General features: G+C 38.6%; 1 long non-coding RNA gene and 1 pseudogene across 1 annotated transcript; both read left to right on the top strand.

The window, feature by feature from the left end:
- Nucleotides 1–6048, top strand: part of LOC18035690 — a 7576-nt pseudogene extending 1528 nt beyond the window's left edge.
- A 12875-nt stretch (nucleotides 6049–18923) lies between these two features.
- On the top strand, nucleotides 18924–20466 carry LOC112096694. The gene is made up of 2 exons (XR_002904543.1): nucleotides 18924–19320; nucleotides 20220–20466. It is a non-coding gene; the product is annotated as an uncharacterized LOC112096694 (long non-coding RNA).
- Nucleotides 20467–21104: the final 638 nt, after the last annotated feature.

Here is a 21104-nt window from a genome sequence, read left to right as displayed (position 1 = left end):
TAGTACACCCAACAATAACTAGGGATGGCAATGGGGAGGGGAGGGGAGGGGACCAATCTCCCCATACCCATCCCCGATATTTTGCGTATGTCTCCGTTCCCGTCAAAATTACTTGAGAGAATCCTCATCCCCTTCCCGAATAATAACAGGGGATCCCCGAGGGTCCCCGGTCCCCGAATAACTAATAGTCTAATACATTTTTTTTATTTTCGATTTTAAATTAATCATATTAAAATAAAAAATTCAGATAAAAATAAAGTTCAAAATATATCTTACATTAATATTGATCCATTACAAAGTCATATTCAAAATATAAATTATTAAAATAATTATCTTTGTCAATGACTCAATCTTCATAATCCTACAATAAAAAGAAAAAAATTTATTTTTATATCGGCAATAAAATAAATGAAATAAATATAGATACTTAATTAATATTTTTAATAAAACTATTTACCTCCTGCTTGTCCTGCTCCTCCTTAATATTTTTAATAAAACTATTTACCTCCTGCTTGTCCTGCTCCTCCTGTTCTTCCTCGAGAAATGTGGCAAATTGAGAGATAGCCTCATATTTCAAACCTAAAACAATGAAAATGATATAAGTAAAGTAACTTATAAGTGCAAATATTAATAACTGTATAATATAATTACAATGTAAAATAAACTCATACTGCTATTGTAAGCTCGTAACCAACTTTGACAGCACATTAAGGCCTCCAATGTGCTTGGATGAAGTTTGTTACGGTGTGGGCTCACAACTCTACCACCGGTGCTAAAAGCTGATTCAGAAGCAACTGTTGTAATTAGAATTGCCAAAATATCTCTAGCAATTCGAGCTAATATAGGATACCTATTAGTATTTAATAATATAAATATTTGATATTTATTATTTTTAACAATATTTATAATTTTGTTATTTATTTATTAGTAATTTTAAAAATAAAAATAAAATAAAAAATTAAAATGGGGAAATGGGTAGGGGATGGGGATTCCACCTCATCCCCGTCCCCTCCCCGAATAAAAAATTGGGTAAAAAATTTTCCTCGTCCCCTCCCCGAATAAAAAATTGGGTGTAAAATTATCCTCGTACCCTCCCCGAATGGGGAAAATCCCCGAGGGTACCCGTTCCCGTGGGGATTTTTGCCATCCCTAACAATAACATGCCAATATAAGGATAATCCAAAACAATAACGAGCAATATTTGTGGTTCATCAAATTAAATTGACTATACCAGATGGTCACGGATTTCACTACTAAACAAAATAATAAATTGTGATGCACACATTAGGTAGAACTGGCTTATATATATCCAAGAATATCGTTGACATCAATAGTGATTAGAATAATAAATTGTTATGCAAAAATTGATAGAATCCATCCTTCAAACTTTTTAACTTAGCAGGTGGACTAGAATAAGTACATGAAGATTTGACTCATAAATAGAATAACAAATTTTAGTAATGTGAGACTCAATTAGAAATGGGGTTAATTTCGGCCTATCCCCTCATGAAGTGAATTGCTCTCTTTACTATTGAAAATATCAAGCTACCCCCCAAAACTCGTTATCTTTAACTATTGACTGCCGTTAACTCGTGAAAGTACAATATAGCCCGCTAATAACGAAAATCATTAACTTAAATTGTTACACACCTACTATTTAAAAATGGGATCCTCTATCTTACATGCATGTAAGATAGAGAGTTTGCCTTTAAAAATATATTTCCTTTGTCCCTTTACAATTTCTAAAATATTCCATCACTCATTTATTTTTTTATGTCAGACATTTTATAGTCCATAGGTATAATAAAAATCAATATTAAAATGAAAAAAAATAAATGAAACATTGAATTTCTCTTCTTCATTTCTTTTTCATCTTCCTTACTTCTTCTCTGTCTTTTTCTTCATTTTTTTCCCTTTACAAGTGCATGACAAAAGTACAATCAATATTCAAATCCAATCCTACAATGAATCAAAACTAAAACTTAATTTCTACAAACTAAAATCCAAAACCCAGAAGTCATAATCTATAACTTGCAAAGGGGTGTTGACAGAGACCATCAAAATCCTCAAAATTCGGCGAGCAAAACCTGAATTATTTGCGTCCTTAATGTCACTGTAGAACCATACAACTCACCGTCGATTTAATCGTGTCATTCATTGTATGAACAATCAATCAACTCAACAATCTCAGGCGAAAGCACTGCCATAGCATCGCAGAGAGCTTCGTCTTAATTCTTCTTCTTTGGCAGTCAAGAGAGTCATTGATTCCTCTTATCACAACCATTCAGCAGTCAAGACCCATACTTCTTTTGCTCTTTTCCAATCGAGAATGACCACGGCGCGGCTATGACAGCCGTGGAGTTGTAGGCCGTCGTGGACATCATCTTACAACAACTTTTTAACATCGCGACCACCCATGATTGTTTCTAAGGTTTGGGATTGTTGTTTCAAATTTTTATTTTGTTCGTTCAATTGAGCTACTGTTACTAGAAAATTAGGAATTGTTGTAATTTGATATTTGGGATTCCTTAATTTTAGATTATGAATAATCTTTAATATTGAATTAACCATATTATTAATAATAGATTGAATTTACTTTATTATTGTTTATTATTTTCAGTTTGGTGAATAAGCAAAGGATTTGAAGAATTTTGGGTTGTGTGCAATGATAGTGGTTTTTGGTGAGAAGAGTTTTGAAGCTTTAGATTAAGTCTGTGGTAGCATTTTTCTTTTGTTCTTTGATTTTTATTATATGCATATATTTTTTTAAATACCTTTGCAAAAGGAAAAAAGAATAATAATGATTATAATAATAAATATAAAATATGTAAAATATTATTCTTTTTTCATTGATAACTTTAATTAATTTCTTTATTTATTTTTTAAAATAAAGTTTTAAAATACCAAAAATTAAAATTTAATCAGTTCGAACAAAATTAGACATATAGGTGTAAAATGAAAAATATTTTAAAATATTAAAGATGCATATCATAAATATTTAAAATATTTGTGTGTGTTTTGAAAAACTTAAAAAGATTTAGCCTATAAAAAATAACCCGCATAAAGGTTTGACTTTTTTTTTTGTTTATTGACTGTTAGAGGAATGCACAAATATTATTTTACCCTTTTAGCCGTTAAAAGTAACAGACAAATAATAATTTTTGAGGGGTAATTTGATGTTTTCAATAACAAGGATGGCAATTTGAAGATTGTCACTTCACGGGGGGTTATGCCAAAATTTACCCATTAGAAACGTTACAAACTTTCAATCCACCCTTCTTTCAAGACCGACGTCCAAGCCCTTAGGTTGAGCTACGTGACTTTTTGAAACGCACATGAGGTGGGTGGTAGCCTTGTACAATTTACTCCATCTGTAAAGATGGCCTTCCAGCTTGTAAAAGGAGGGATATCAAGTGTTTATAAGCTTATGTGCCAAGTTTTAATTTAGCGATATGAGACTCAATTAATAGCATTACACATATTTATTAGGCTTGCTTGAATCATTAGTTTTTAGCCTCTCAACCTTGCAAATCTCACTTGTTTTACAGTTTTTCTCTGATACTAACTAATAACGACCATTGAATTAAATAAGATTGTCAAATTAAGTTATATAATGATGTTTTATTCAAGAATTTTACTAGCATGTGCCATATGGTCACTATCAAAATGGTTGAAAAACAAACATTAGAGATTGTTTAAGTGGCAATAAATTTAATTAATTAGAGGGATCTCATGATTTTGTCTGCTTTTCATTGGGTTGCCCGAGAAAAAGCTTTCTTATAAAACTTGTGAACTTCGCTGTTAGGAGGTGAGCTGGAAAAACTTGGTTCAAGTGTTAATAGCCAAGTAAAAGTTGAACTCTGAATTCACTCTTCTCCATAATTAATCTGATTATTAATTCATGGGCCAATTTTACAGCTTGCCTAGTTCATTGAATGCCGACAAGGAGCAACTTGCAACTTGTTATTACATCTTCCATATTTGCACGTAAAGTTGTTGAAAAACTAAAAAGTAAAGATATAATATTCCGATTTGTTGTAAAGGAAAACGCCAGGAAGCAAGCTTGTACAAGATAATATAGTTATTTTCATCAGCCCAACGAAAATTTGGTCACAGTGTAGAAGATTTAAGATGGGAGTTTAAAAATTTCTCTGTTTGGAAAAGGGGAAAAATTGCGAGCTGACTCGGACATAATTCTGATAGATTTTTAATTATAGTAATATTTTTTTTGTAATATAACTACAACAAATGAACAAAAATAAAATAATGAAGGCCTCGGAAAGTCAATTCAACTTTTTTTTGGCTTTGCTTTACCCCCCTTTTTAACTTTTAAAATCGTAATTTTGCGTGTTTGTCTTATACTGTTCTTAATGGCGGTTGTTGGAAAATCTAAGACTTAGCTGGTGATGTGCACTAGGGGAGCAACGAGACAATTACATCGGTCTCTGAAAAAATAATGCAAAACCGCGTAATAATAACAAAAAAATGTCCTGGTTTTGATCATGTTTGTTAACGCTACATGCACAGCTATTTTATTGCACTTTTCTCATCCAAACAACTGGCCGCAGCTCACCTCAGTGAGCCTTCCCGTCACTTTCCTCTGCTTAGCTGAATCAAACTTATAGAAGCCAAACCCTGGTGAGGACATAAACACATTCATCGCTTCAGTTTCCAATTTCAATTTACGAATAGTACTTCTATCTTGTTATTGCTCATTTCAAAGCATATATCAATGGCTTCAATGTTGCATTTGTTTCTAGTGCTTGGAACTTTGATGGTTGCCTCTGCTGGTAGCTTCTAAAAAGATTTTGACATCACTTGGGGAGATGGGCGTGCGAAGATACTCAACAACGGCCAGCTTCTTACTCTGTCCCTTGATAAAGCCTCTGGCTCAGGATTCCAGTCCAAGAATGAGTATCTATATGGCAAGATTGACATGCAGCTTAAGCTTGTCCCTGGCAACTCTGCTGGTACTGTCACTGCTTATTATGTAAGTTCCTCCCTTTTTTAGAAATCAATGAAAACGCAGCTATTTATGCAAAATATATAGCTAGCTATGATCATCATGCATGCTGATACTTAGGCTTTTCTTTTCCATGCAGTTAAAATCACCGGGATCAACATGGGATGAGATAGACTTTGAATTCTTGGGAAATTTAAGTGGTGACCCTTATACTCTTCACACAAATGTATTCACAAATGGTAAAGGTGACAGAGAACAACAATTTCACCTCTGGTTTGACCCCTCTGCTGCTTTTCACACCTATTCCATCCTCTGGAATCCTCAGCGCATTGTGTAAGTATTTTCTTTCTCCTTCAATCTTAATTAACTATGTTTTTGCCTTCTCGTTAATCAGATTAGTTTAGACTTAAGAGTTTTTGCCTTGTAATTTTCAGCTTCTTTGTTGATGGCACCCCCATTAGAGAATTAAAGAACTCAGAGTCTATTGGAGTTCCATTCCCAAAGAATCAGCCAATGAAAATATACTCATCTCTCTGGAATGCTGATGACTGGGCTACAAGAGGTGGCCTTGTCAAGACAGATTGGACACATGCTCCTTTCACTGCTTCATACAGAAACTTCAAAGCTAATAATGCTTGTGTTTGGTCAAATGGAAAGTCTTCTTGCGCTTCAACTTCCTTCAGATCCAGGAACAGTTGGTTGTCACAAGAGCTTGATTCAACAAGTCAAAACAGGCTGAAATGGGTTCAAAAGAATTACATGATTTACAATTATTGCACTGACACCAAAAGATTTCCCCGGGGCACCCCTAAAGAATGCAGAACCTCCTAGAGAATTTGCTTAATCAACAAATACATTCATCAATTCATTTCTTTCTTTTTCTTTTTTTTTGGGTGCTTAATTTGAACTTGTATGTAGCCTTGTACTTTCTAGTTTTCAATTCTTTCATTCTTTGCCATCAGTGTCATCACCAAAATGGCAAATTTGGCCAAATTTTACCGTGTAATAAGAGCATTTCAAATTTCATATTTATTTCGGTTTATTGTATCTTATCTTCTCTGCTTATTTAAATTTGAAGAGTTTATTATCAGCTGACAATACTTTATCTCAAACATTGATTGACCAATAATACTTCTTTGCCCAATGATATTGTATAATATTTTCTGGAGAAGTAATCCATTGAGTTGATGCAAATTCGATCACTTAGGCGGCCATTTATGGAGAAACAAAACAAGCAGAAACCGATAGATCTTTAGGTGGCAAAGCATTTCTTGAACCAGTAGGTTGGACTCCTCTGCGGGCCTATAAGGCATTTAGGAAGGCAAGCCGTTATTAGACTGAATCCAAGTACACCCTTCTAACTTCTCAATACAGCGATACCCCACTACATTTGCCGAATACAACGGTGGTTCCATATTTGTGTAATCAAGATATTAGTGGGGGTGGGTTAGTATTATGCTTCCATTAGCATCTGACGCCCTACTAATCTTACCGTATTATTATGTCCACCTCCAGCAAATAGAAAAATTTATTCTCACTTTTGAAAAAAAAAAACTAAATAAAAAAGAGAGAGGGTATTGAGATTAAAAATCATAAAATGGTACACAGAGTTTACAACGTTGGATATATAATAATACACAAAGTTTGAGATTTATCAAAAAAGAGAGAGGATATTGAGATTAAGGCTCCATTTTATACAACTTTTGTAAATTGAGTTTTTACTAAAAAAGTTTTAGTTGTTTTGGTTGTTAATAAAAATTTTTATTAAAAATTTATAAAATTACTTTAATAGACAAGTTTTTAAAGTTATGTTGTGAAAATGATAAAATAATATTGTCAAATAAGTAGAGAATATTTTAGATATTTTAACATTTAAAAAAAAAATTTCAACCTCTACTCACAAAAGCCCAAAATTTGGGTTTTTGCTAGTAGAGGGAAAATAACTTATTTAAGCTTGAAAAGCTCTATTAGAAAAATAACCAAACAATAACAAAAATTATGATAAGAGCTTATGAGATTAAATAAGTACTTATATCCATTAAATAAGTCATATCAAACAAACACTAAATATCATAAAATATTACACAGAGTTTGTAACGTTGGATATATAATAATACACAAAGTTTGAGATTTATCTTTCAAAATTTATAAATGTTGAATTCAACTTTATATATAACCCAACCCTAACTTGCTAATTCTACTCCACCTCATGCGCAAAACAATTTTCTAACTTTTTCATGATTTGAGATTCTTTTAAGTAAAATAGTAAAATACAAATGTGCAAGACTTGGACATCTAGCAAACTTTAGAGTTCTAGTTCACATAATTAATTTAGAATCAGTGCTGATATTCTCACTATAGTTAGAATCAGATTGAGCACAGAACAATGCGTTTTGTACTCATTGTAAATTCTCATTGCGGTGAGAGAAATACAACACACACGCACTAACACACTTAATCCTGAATTTGCCCAAAATTTAATTTTATTGATCCCTCGGTGAAAAATGCAGTACTTGCTAGATCAATTTGCAAGTGATCACAATAAATTATACATGAAATTGAATAAGAAAAGGTTTAAAAATTTGAAAATAGAACTAGTAAATGAATGGAATTCAAAAAGAGATGACAAATGGTGTAGGTAAAAACTGGAAGGCGAAAAATCCTCTATCGAGAGAATTCATAGGACGATATGCACGATAAGTCGTCTATAAATAGATTTAGAATGATAGTTCATCTTATTCCGCAATGCTTACATGGTAACTCGTCTTACTTTTCAGAAAAAAAAAACGACAATCTTGCATGCTTACATGCTCAGGAAAGTAATGTTGAAATTTTGAAGGCCATTGCCGCCGATTTCTCCGCCTCCTCTATCTGGTATTCAAGTTATTTGCCCGCTACCAAATTAAGAAATCAGTTTGTTGATGCGGGATTCCGGTTCTCCTCGTTCTACGACCAGGATCTCTGCTCGATCAACGTCATCACGACCAGGGGGTCTCCTCGCAAGGTTTCTTCTCCAGAGGTTCCTGCGCACACAGACAAATCAGAGTACGCCGGTTATTTTCCCGGCGCAAACCCTCCGACGCTCAAGTCAGATATGAAGGTTCGGGGAACGCTTGCCACAGATCTTATGGCTTTTTCGTGGTTTTCTCTTCTTTAGAATTTCTTTTCTAATCTCAAAAATGCTAACCTCTTTACCTTCGTTGGCTACCTTTTTATAGGCTTCCTCTGAATCCTAGTTTTCTGCTTTTTTCGAGACGGCATGGGACTCTGACTGCCGCGTTATGGGCAAACGTGGGATCTTGCGTGTTACGCCACGGTTCTGGGGAAAACGTGGCTGTCGTGGTTTTGTGAGATCTTGTTTCTGCTTTTTTGGGGGACGGTATGGGACTCCGACTGCTGCGTTATGCTGCGTTATGGGCAAACGTGGGATCTTGCGTGTTACGCCACAGTTCTGGGGAAAGCGTGGCTGTCGTGCCTAGATTCTCGGGCTGGAGAGCATGTCTTGCCAACTGCCGTCGACCGGGTCTCCTCGCCTCTCGACCTCTAGCCGGAATGGCCTTATGCCTCTTACAGGAAATTTACCTCGCGGATGACGTGCTCGTGGACGAGCAGAATATTTCTGCTCCTGTTCCCCCGCGCACCAGGCTTTTACGGAACACACCGGTTCGCAGAACTCTGCCATCAGATATCTGCTCACCATGCCTGGTCTCGTCGACGTATTTCTCCCAAACACCGATCCCCTAGTTTCTGGTGTTGGGTAATGTAGTGGACCAGCAGTAGAAACTCGTTAGTACTCGCTCGCGTGGGATTGGAAAAGGCTGCCAAGAATCACGTCGCATTTAATTGCGGATGAGGTGACGTGGCAGAAATCCCCCCCTCCATTTGAATTTCAAACCGACGGTTATGAGACCCTCGGGATTCGGCGCTGTTAAATGCTGGCAACCTAAGAGTCCGTCCTCATTAGGAAAACCAAATCCTCTCTGTTAATTATTAACAAATTAATAAAAATATTTTTTGATTACTTTCTTATGTTGTAATTATGAATTAATTTTCGTTTGAGAATCTGCTTGTCTTTGTCTAGACGAGCAGGTTCCGGCTTTGCTCATGGTTTTGCCACACGCCTTTGAAGATTTTTCAATGCCTGGGATTCGGCTCGCCTTCGCGCGATCGAGCAGATCCTGGCACGCTTGGCATCTGTCTCGCCATAAAACAGGCTTTGAAACTTGGTGAGCCTTTGCATGCCTCAGGAATTTCTTCGAATGCTTTGGAGTCTGCTCGCCTTCTCGTGGTCGAGCAGATTCTGGCATGCTTGGCTTCTGTCTCGCCATAAGACAGGCTTTGAGACTTTGTCGAGCCTTTGCATGCCTTGGATTCTTCGAGGATTGGGATTCTGCTCGCCTTCTCGTGGCCGAGCAGATCCTGGCATGCTTGGCTTCTGTCTCACCATAAGACAGGCTTTGAGACTTTGTTGAGCCTTTGCATGCCTTTGGAAATTTTCTCGGTTTCAAGCGAAAGAAATTCCCCGACGTTCCATTAATGGCAGGATTCGACTTACATGAAATTGTTTGGACATAAAGCGTGAAAGATAAACGATAATGAACATGAGCAAAAATAGCTTTCAAATGTGAACAAGTCTTACTGGAAGTATTTTCGGAGGTGTGCTGCGTTCCATGGGCGTTTCACCTCGTGGCCGTCCGTGCGAACCAGCTTGTAAGCTCCGGGTCCCGCTATCTGCTTGACTCTATATGGCCCTTCCCAATTCGGTCCCAACACTCCTTGAGTCGAATCTTTGGTGCTCTGATTCACTCTTCTCAGTACCCAGTCTCCGACCCTGAATTGCCGTATGTTCACCTTCTGGTTATAATACCGAGCAACCCTCTGTTGGTAAATGACTGATCGCTCGGCTGCTTGCTCCCTCCTTTCCGTTAGCAGATCAAGATTCAAACATATCTGCTCGTCGTTCTCCTGCTCATTGAAATGATTTGTCCGGTGTGTGGTCGTTCCTATCTCAGCCGGCACGACCGCTTCATGTCCGAAAGCCAAAGCGAACGGTGTCTCCCCAGTTGCGGTTTTGTGGGTTGTTCTGTATGCCCATAGCACACCTGACAGCTCGTCAACCCACGCACCCTTTTTTGCTCCAAGCCTGGTTTTCAAAAGCCTTTTAATGGTCTTGTTGGCTGCTTCTACTTGTCCATTTGATTGAGGGTGAGCAGGCGAGCAATACTTTAGCTCTATCCCGAGATTTTGGCAGAAATCCCTGAAGCTGTGATTATCGAACTGCCTGCCATTATCCGTTACCAAGGCATAAGGGATCCCGTATCGACAGACCAGGTTTCTCCACACGAAGTCTGTTGTTTTCTTCTCTGTGATCCTGCTAAGGGCTTCTACCTCTATCCACTTCGTGAAGTAATCTATAGCAACTATTGCATGTGTTGCTGCTCCTCGTGCCTTTGGCAATGGGCCGATCAGATCAATTCCCCATTGAGCAAATGGCCAGGGGGAGGTCATGGAGGTGAACTTCTCTGGTGGTTGGTTAGAGAAATTTGCAAAACTCTGGTAGCTTACACAACTCCTGGTCTTCTCTTGCGCATCCTGTGCATTGTCGGCCAGAAATATCCCTGCCTTAGAACCTTGTGGGCCAGGGACCTCCCGCCAGAATGATTTCCGCAAATTCCTTCATGTACTTCTCTCAGTACGTAATCCGCGTCGTCCTCATCCAAACACCGAATGAACGGTAGTGTATATCCTCGCCGATACAGTACCCCATCAATCGTCGTGTATCTCGAGGCCTGGGCTCTAATCTTGCGAGCTCGCAGCTTATCTGGTGGTAATACCCCGTCTCTAAGGTATGAGACTATCGGGTCCCTCCACGAGCATTTTTGTTCTATCCGCAACACCCCCAAATTCTGATCGATACTTGGGCTGGACTTCACCTCCAGAGGGACCGACTTTGGCATTTTTGGGTCGGCTACTGCTGCCATCCTAGCCAAAATGTCTGCTCGACTATTCTGCTCCCTGGGGATTTGTATCACCTCCACTGCTTCGAACTTCCCCATCATCTGCCTGACTATCTTCAGGTACTGCTCAATCTTCTCCTCTCTTGGTTGGAATCTTTCACTGACATGATTCGCAACCAGCTGGGAATCAGTTCTGATATTAACTCTGTCTGCTTTCACGGCCTTTGCCAATTCCAGACCTGCTATCAAGGCTTCATACTCTGCCTGGTTATTCGTGGCTGCAAATTCCAACTTTACAACATAAGAGATCTCCTCCCCCTCTGGGCCTTCCAAGACAATCCTTGTTCCTGAACCCCGCTCCCCGGATGACCCATCCACAGACATCTGCCATACTTGAGTTTCGTCATTGCCTATAACTGCATCTTGTTGATCTAAGCATACTTCGGGCTCTGTGAATTCAGCTACGAAATCGACCATTGCCTGGGCTTTTATCGCTGCGCGGGGTTTATAGTCTATGTCGAACTCGCTCAGCTCTACAGCCCACTTGACGAGCCGACCAGAGGCATCTGGCTTGTGCAGAGTTTGACGCAATGGCTGGTTTGTTATTACCGAGACTGGGAATGCTTGAAAATATGGCCTCAACTTCCGAGCAGCAACCACAAGGGCAAGTGCCCATTTCTCCAACGGTGGGTATCTGGTCTCAGCGTCGAGCAGGGACTTGCTGGTGTAGTATATCGGATACTGAACTCCTTCTTCCTCTCTCACCAGAACAGAATTGGCGGCCCGATCCGATATCGCCAAATACAGATACAACTTGTCCCCCTCCCTCGGTGTGGACAGCAGCGGAGCTTGCTGCAAGTATCGCTTCAAGTTCCGGAAGGCTTCCTCGCATTCTGGGGTCCATTCCGTTTTCTTTCCCCTCCTTATCACTTGAAAGAATGGCTGACACTTATCTGTAGCCTTAGATACGAATCTGCTCAACGCCGCCAACCTCCCCGTGAGGCTCTGCATCTCCTTCAGGTTACGAGGAGACGTCATTTGCACAATCGCCTGGATTTTCTCGGGATTTGCTTCAATCCCCCTATGGCTCACCATGAATCCAAGGAATTTCCCTGACTCCACCCTAAAAGCACACTTCTCCGGGTTGAGCTTCATCTTATACTTCCTCAAAAGCTCGAATGTCTCCTCGAGGTGTCTGACATGTTCCTTCGGGATTTTGGACTTGGTGATCATGTCATCCATGTACACCTCCATGGTTTTCCCAATCAACGGCTTAAAGACTTTGTTCACCAGCCTTTGATAGGTGGCCCCAGCATTTTTGAGACCGAATGGCATTACCCTGTAACAGAACAAACCTTGGTTAGTGATGAAAGCCGTGCTCTCCTCATCCTGCTCGTACATGGGGATCTGGTTGTATCCCGAGAACGCGTCCATGAAGCTAAGCAGACTATGTCCAGCCGTTGAATCTACTAGCTGATCGATCTTTGGTAAAGGGAAGCTGTCTTTTGGGCACGCCTTATTGAGGTCTGTGAAATCCACACACATCCTCCACTTGCCGTTTGCCTTCTTTACCAACACCACATTCGATATCCACTCAGGGTAACTGACTTCCCGAATGAACCCTGCTCTCAAGAGCTTCTCCACCTCGCCATTTATAGCCTCATACCTCTCCTCTTGGGTTACCCTTCGCTCGCTCCGCAGCTCATGCAGGATGGTTGTCAAGGTCTCCATCTGCTTTTCCATCCGTTCCATTCGGTCGAACATGACTTTTTCCCGTGCTTCACTGACTATCTCCCTCAGCGTCACGGAATCGTTAAGCCTCCTATCACCCCCTTGTGCACTACTTCCTCCTGTCTCCATTGCTTTTCACTTGCTTCACCCCTCTTCTTGCTATCAACAGAAGCTTTTTGCTCTCATCCCCACAGACGGCGCCAAAATGTTGATGCGGGATTCCGGTTCTCCTCGTTCTACGACCAGGATCTCTGCTCGATCAACGTCATCACGACCAGGGGGTCTCCTCGCAAGGTTTCTTCTCCAGAGGTTCCTGCGCACACAGACAAGTCAGAGTACGCCGGTTATTTTCCCGGCGCAAACCCTCCGACGCTCAAGTCAGATATGAAGGTTCGGGGAACGCTTGCCACAGATCTTATGGCTTTTTCGTGGTTTTCTCTTCTTTAGAATTTCTTTTCTAATCTCAAAAATGCTAACCCCTTTACCTTCGTTGGCTACCTTTTTATAGGCTTCCTCTGAATCCCAGTTTTCCACTTTTTTCGAGACGGTATGGGACTCTGACTGCTGCGTTATGGGCAAACGTGGGATCTTGCGTGTTACGCCACGGTTCTGGGGAAAGCGTGGCTGTCGTGGTTTTGTGAGATCTTGTTTCCGCTTTTTTGGGGGACGGTATGGGACTCCGACTGCTGCGTTATGCTGCGTTATGGGCAAACGTGGGATCTTGCGTGTTACGCCACGGTTCTGGGGAAAGCGTGGCTGTCGTGCCTAGATTCTCGGGCTGGAGAGCATGTCTTGCCAACTGCCGTCGACCGGGTCTCCTCGCCTCTCGACCTCTAGCCGGAATGGCCTTATGCCTCTTACAGGAAATTTGCCTCGCAGATGACGTGCTCGTGGACGAGCAGGATATTTCTGCTCCTGTTCCCCCGCGCACCAGGCTTTTACGGAACACACCGGTTCGCAGAACTCTGCCATCAGATATCTGCTCACCATGCCTGGTCTCGTCGACGTATTTCTCCCAAACACTGTTTGTATTGATGACTGTGAGGGTGTTCATGTTGTTGCAAGTACTTGCTCAAGGTGCTTAGCAAAAATGGCGGCTTCGAGTTTGAGTGGCATGTTCATAGTATACGGGACAGAGCTAATGCTCTTAAAACATTTTCATGTGTATAAAATACTGCATCAATTAATCATTTTTTTCCCGATTTGGTTTAGGTTTTAATTGCGAGGACTTGCAATTGCATATACCGAGAGTTTGCTAACAAGGAGAGACAACAGTAGTTCATTTATTTGATTCTGTGAAATTTTTGTGCTCATTTAGTTGTTTTGTATGATATGATACGTTCATTTTGTGAAAGTATATTTTATAAAATAGATTCAAGATATGGAAATTTGTTAAATTTTAAATTATTGAATATTCTCCATTTTTTTTAATTTTTTAGCCATCATTCTTTTTTTTTTTCAAAGTTAATTAATTTTATATTGATATAACGTATGACCAATAGATTTTTTATTTGAAATTTTCAAACGATTATCCTGAGGATTAGTATCAAAAGGAGGATTCAAAGGCTTCCTAAATTCTTTATATATATCAATCACTTTTGCAAATGATCCTGCACTCAAGTCAAACAATGGCCTTGTCAATGCCTTTGTCTTGTCTTCTTAATAGCCTTGAATATCAAGAAGATTAAATTTTATTTTAACCCTTACAGAAAAATTGACAATGAAAGCACGATTATTTTCACAGGAAGAAAGTAAAAGTTCAGTTGGCCCACTTATTACCTAGCAAATTGCGAGACTACATCTTTATTGAGACTACGAGAGGATCAATTCAAGATTGGCATTCTTGGGACCGATTGGAGCTCGGCCTCCAATTGTTAAATTGGGTGCATTGTCCAGTCCATAACGGCATAACCCAATGAACCAAACAATAAGAACGCAGCTTTCAAATCCTCCAGGGTGCGTTTATTTTTTCAGAATTAGAATGAGCAAGAATTATAATGGGTTGGAATTAAAATGAACTGAAATTAGGATGTGGAATAGAATCAAAATGAATTATTTATTTGAACTACAGAAATTAGAACTGAAATGAGTTGTTTTCCCATTAATATGTTTACTTTGTCTTATTATCGGAATGAATTATTACAAGTTACAAAAATACTCTTAAATACAATTGTGTATTTATTTACTAACAAAACAAATATTTATACCATTATTATTATTATTAGTCATTACTATTATTATTATTAGTACAATTATTATTATAATATTAGTCATTACTATTATTATAATAATTATTAATATCATTATAGTTATAATAGTAATAGCAGTAATAATAGCAATATTTTAATTATTTTAATAATTATTATTATTTTTTAACCGGATTTTTGCTAAGATCCAATTTGAACAATTAAGTAGTTGTTCTCATCAGATCCAGGTCAAATCTGATTAAAACAAATAAAATTTATATTTTTAGGGGTAAAATTAGGCTAAGTTTTGGATTAGGTGTATATTTATGTTGTTCGGGGCAAGAGGTATAGCTGAGGTGATCTGGGAAGCAGTGATTTGGGAGGTAAGCTGAGGTGATTAGAGAGGTGAGCTGCAATGTTCTGAATTTGGAAATTATGGCTAGCTCGTGGAGTTCATGGTCAAGAGAGCTTAGGGAATAGGTTTGGTGAACTGGAGGATAGTTCTAGAGAGCTAATTTGGAGTTTTCAGTAGAGCTCCTAGTATAACTCAAGCAAGCTCATATAGGAAATACGATCTAGATATCAAAACTATTATAATAAGTATAATAATAAAGAACACACAAGGTTTTACGTGGTTCGGGCATTTGGCCTAAATCCACGGGAGTAGCTCATCTCTAGTCCACTATATAAATGAAGTATTTTATGATTTGCTCTACAGTATTTGCAAAACCTCAGTAAAGGTCGTTTATAGTGAATAATAACATGAGGGAGATATGAGTCTTATGAAGATTAGAGAGTTTTCTAAGTGAAGAATAAAGGAAAATACTTCTTCATAAGATGAGACGATCAAGATCTTCCATGGAGGTGTAAAAATGAAAGGATAAAAAGATGAAGCAACCTCGATATAAATTAGATTTGGAAAAAAAAGCTTGGAGTTTGATGAAGCAAAAGGAAAGAGAAAGAGCTCCCTTCAATATTGAACAAATGGAACTCATACATGAGTATTTATGAGGGTATTTTGGTAATTTTGGGCACATGGTACTCATTTAATGGATGGTCTCCCTCAAATGAGGCTATTTAAGCAATTTACCTTGTGGTCCCTTGATGATGACATCCATGAGTTTAGGAGGTAAGGAAACCTCCTGTTGCTTTTATGGTGATATCAAAAGAACAACTGACGTGGTTTTTTCTCATTGCTTGCTTAGAAAAATCTCCTTTTTTATTAGCTCCTCATCCTTAACCAAAAGAATGTATGTTTGTTCTCTCTCATGATGGCGTGGCACTATTCACATCCTCGCCCTAACCATTAAAATCTATCTTGAAATAATACATTTTGATATTGTGTATGTTATCGAAACTGCCCTTTTTCCTTAAGGGGTTTAACTTCTATCTCTCTGTGAGTTATTTTGTATCTTATTGAAACTGCTCTTTTCCTTAAGGTACTTACCTCGCATCTCTCTGTGAGCTATCCAAACGCCCAATCAAATAAATTAATTTCCCTTAGTTGACCTTTTTTACCATGTGTCACTGAATTATTGGCCTACATTAGCACCCAAATTTTCCCCTAAACAATAATTATCGTGGTTATCGTCGTGAAAATTATAATTACTATAATTATTACCCATACTATTTATATCATTATTGCTAAAGTTGTCATTATTACTACTACTACTATTACTAACAATGTTTTAATAATAATAATTATTATTATTATTTATTATTATTTAAATGATCTTAACGAGCGAGAAATTTTTGATTTTGTTTAAAAATAAAAATGTCAATCCATTTTCCATTTTCATTTCCACCTCTCCTTTGGGAATGAGATTCAATTCCTCATTCTCAAATTTGTGGGCTCCAACCAAAATCTATTTTAATTCCTTATATTTTTAACAAGTAAACACTAACAATGAGGAATGAGAATTATTTCCATTCCCTAATCTAAGAAGTAAACACATTATAAATTTAATGGGAATTCTAAATCAGATTTTAGAAGCTTGAATAAGTATGTTATGCACGTAAAAAAACAGCAGTGATTTTGTTGTTCAATTGACTAATAACTGTTATAAAAAATATTCCAACTTAAAAATTTATTTTATCAATGTCACTAGTCCCGATCTGGGCATTTTGGCTTTGGCTCAAGCCTCAAGCTACGACATTAGTACGAACATCACAAAGGCTCATTTTTTTTGTTTGATAAATGCTTTTTTTTTTTTTTGAAAAGAAACATACTTTCATTAAATTAAGAAAAAAGATACAACAAATGGGGCGGGCATGTGCCCACCCACTGGACATAATCATTAACTTTTAAAGCCATTTTAGCCAAGTCATGTGCTGCTCCATTACATATCCGTGGAATGAATTGCATTTTGATGTCTTTAACTTTCTGCATTTGTTTTTTAATGTCTGAGATAATCCATAAAAGCTCCAAATTGCTTCCTGTCCTTCCCAAAATTTGATTAACCACCTCTGAACAATCACTCTCGACTATCACTGGCCCCCTTGCTACTGCTTCTGCTACGTTCATCCCCAAGTGTATTGCTTCAGCTTCTGCATAGGCTATGTTGTCAATGAATTTGGACATTTTCATAGCAGCTGCAACAAAGTCTCCCTTTGAATCTCTAATTATGATCCCAAGCCCCACCTTTTGCTCTTCCATATAAATTGCAGCATCTGTATTGACCTTAACATACCCTTCAGGGGGAGGCTTCCATGTTTGTTCATGGTTGGACTTTTGTCTGCCCTCTATCTGCATCTGGGGAACTTTGACTTTTCTGTAGACTTCAATTGTTGCTTCAGCTCTGGCCACTGGGAATCGGGGATCCTCTTTTCTTCTTTCAAAAATGAAGAGGTTTCTTGAGTGCCAAATAGCCCAACATAGAGACACAAACAGAGCCACGTCTCTTGTGTTTCGCTTCTCTGCTATAGCTTTCATGGCAGTGAACATATCTTGGTTCTCCATCCCCTCTAGATCCTCTTTGAACTTGGTCTGATTCCACACCTTTTGGGATAACTTGCACTTTATAAGCGCATGAAAAACGTTTTCACCTTTCTTTCCACACCTTTGGCCCCATGGATCCTGCAGAGCTTTCTTCTTCCATAAGTTTCCCGCCGTAGGCAATAAGTCTTGGGCTGCTCTCCACATAAACCCCTTCACTTTCTCCGGAATTTCCAACTTCCATATTACACTCCATTCTGTTGGGCTGGCTGTTGAGGAGCTCGGTTGGTCTTTAAATTTTAAACTCATGGCGGTCTGGTATCCACTTTTTGTAATATACGCACTTGGACTTTCTTAATAAAGTGCTGATTTTTATTTTCCTCTTCTCTATTAATTTTTAATTTCGTCCCTATAGTTTAATTGGGATAAATTGAGCTCGATTATACGCGCCGATGGTCGGATTTTATTTTCGTAACGGGTCTGAAATTCGCTTAATTTGTATTAAGCTTAAAAAAAAAAAAAAAAAAAAAAAAAAAAAAAAAAAAGGGGCAGAATTGTATAACTGGAAAGAGGGAAACGGGTTTTCCATTTTAGAGAGAAAGAACCCGAGAAGAGAGAGAAAGATAGAGAGAGAAGTCAGACCCGTTGACCCGAGAACCCGACCCAGTAACCCGCGGATTGACCCAACGATTTCTCCCAACTCCAGCCACTTTACCGGCCGTGCTTGGTACCGATCTGAAGCTTGGAAGCAGACCATCGTATCCCTGCTGTTATCGTCGCCGGAAACTGGCCAGAACGCCGGTGATCGAGCTCGAAAAGTCGCGGCTTCGACCCGTTTTCGTTGCCGTTGATCCCGCCGGAGTTGTGACGCGCCACCACTTGGAACTGGTTCCTCACATCCCCAGCAACATTTCCCGACCAGCAACGACCGCCGGGGACGCCCGGAACTCGCCGAATGATCTCCGAAAATTTGCGGAACTTTGGAACTTCGATCCGCCGCCGGTAGCGCGCGTGGCGACTCACTGCCACCACCGTTGGATTCATCGAGGCCGGAAATTTCGTCACTATAGTTTAATTGGGATAAATTGAGCTCGATTATACGCGCCGATGGTCGGATTTTATTTTCGTAACGGGTCTGAATTGGGGTGAATTTGTAATTTTATGTAATCAGTGGACATTTCGGTAATTTTATGCCCTGAGGGTAATTTCGTAATTTCGGACAATGTGATTAATTTATGTAATCTGAATTGAGGACAATATGGGTATTAACGAATATGAGGATAATTTGGTAAAATCATGAAGTTTGAGGATAAGTTGGTAAAATATTGATGTTGGGGTATTTTGGTAATTTTGGCCTATAGGGGCATTTTGGTAATTTTATACATGCGGGACTAGTTTATCGTTAATAGATATTTGTTTCGAGATTTATTATATTAATTGGTTTTTACGGAGAATAATTATGGTGTTTTCCGTGATTAGGAGGATCCGCATCCGCGAACGAGAATCTACCCGCGGACGTTGTTGATACTGAGTCTAGACATCATCACTGTGAGTGGAATATACAAAACCTATTTTCATAGTATATGCTGATTTTCTTATATAGTACAGTATGTTTGAGAAATAAATGTTTAATGCGTTGATTTAATGATTTTCCAGTGAATTGACTTTTATTTATGTGTTGATATTTATTATGATTGAGAATGAGTTCGATTTATGATTTTATTAGCGTTTTTGAGTAAAAGCATGATATTAGAATTGAGCAGACTTGAGATATGTTGAATAGAAAGAAAATGAGATTTCAGATGGGATCATATGTTTACTATCAGTTTTGAAATCATTAGACAGTACCCTTCCCTCCAGATACAGAGATACAGATAAAAAGAGATACAGAAAAGAGATACAGATAAGATGAGATAGAGGCCTTTAGGGCCCGTCGGGACACACATAGAGGCTTTGGGCCGTGTGTTCGGGCGCTTTTGCCTTTTGGGGGCTTATGCATGCACAGTACAGATATATGAGATAAGAGATATGAGATATGAGATATGAGATGAGATCGTCCCCATCTATCCGTTGTGGCTCCGGGGCGTGACGTTACCCAGATAGTGCGTTATTGCCTGGCCGTTGTAGCCCGGATATGATCAGATTATCCCTTGGGTACTTGTTTGATGACAGTTTTTAGTATTCAGTATTTAATATGAGTATGGTGATTCCATCGATTTTATGCAGATTTATTATTGCAGTTATTCAATTTGAATTAAATGAGTTTATGATATTTTGAGAAATTGATTTGAGAATTGATTTACGAAATTGAAATTGATTTAAGAAAAGATTTGAGAAAGATTAAATGATTTTGAATAATTTATTAAAGTATCAGCACCTACTATCCACTCACTGAGCTCACTGAGTTTTATACTCACCCCTCTTTTATTATATTTTTCCCCCCACAGGAGATTTACAGGTACATCAGTCAACCCAGTAGTGAACGTTAGTTTGATATTGTGGTCACGTGATGGTGCTAGAAGTCGTGGATTTTATTATTATATTCGAAATTTGTGTTATTATTTTATGTTATTAAGGATAATCGTTGTATTTTAATATTCGGATGATTTTGGTGATATTTGAGAAGTTGGTTTGAGAAGTTGGTTATGGAGGATGTTTGGTTATTAAATTATTTCGGGAGTGTTATTTTGTCAATTGCAGGGTTGGATATGTTTTATTTATAAGGGAGACTCTGCCGAAATTTTTATAGAATTGTTATTAATTCGATTTTACGAGTTTAGATAGACTCGCCCTGGGGGAGGTTGCGGGGCGGGTCGTTTCACTTTTTACGGCATATGTTTTAGATTCTGTAGACTTTATGGTCGTAAATAGAATAAGTTTTGATTATTAAGTCGGATTTACTATTTTGTAGGCACCATCATGGTCAAAATGCTGCTTGATCAAGTTTTCATTCCATTTATGCTCTTTGTCAATCAAAGTTGAGACAGTGGCTTCTACAGTTCAGGAGATGTACCTGCGGGGGAAAATATTCCCGTAGACGAGGGAATAGTTGAGTCTTCGACGCACGAGGTTGTGCAACAGGCACCAGGAAATGCTCCGAACATTGAGCAGTCTATTGATAGATTAGCTCAGATTGTGACTACAGTGGTTCAGAATCAGGCTCAGCCGCATGTCGGTCAAGTGAACACTGTTGAGCGTGTTCGAAGTCTTGGGGCGAAGAGTTTTAATGGTTCTGGTGATCCACCTGAGGCAGAGTCGTGGCTTATCAAGTTAGAACGTATCTTTGATGTGATGAGATGCTCAGAGGAGGATAGACTTTCATTTGCCACTTT

This window comes from Citrus clementina, unplaced genomic scaffold, assembly GCF_000493195.1.
Source record: "Citrus clementina cultivar Clemenules unplaced genomic scaffold, Citrus_clementina_v1.0 scaffold_73, whole genome shotgun sequence".
Taxonomy (NCBI): domain Eukaryota; kingdom Viridiplantae; phylum Streptophyta; class Magnoliopsida; order Sapindales; family Rutaceae; genus Citrus; species Citrus x clementina.
The sequence above is the reverse complement of the archived record's forward strand: the minus strand, read 5'-3'. Positions and strand labels throughout refer to the sequence as shown.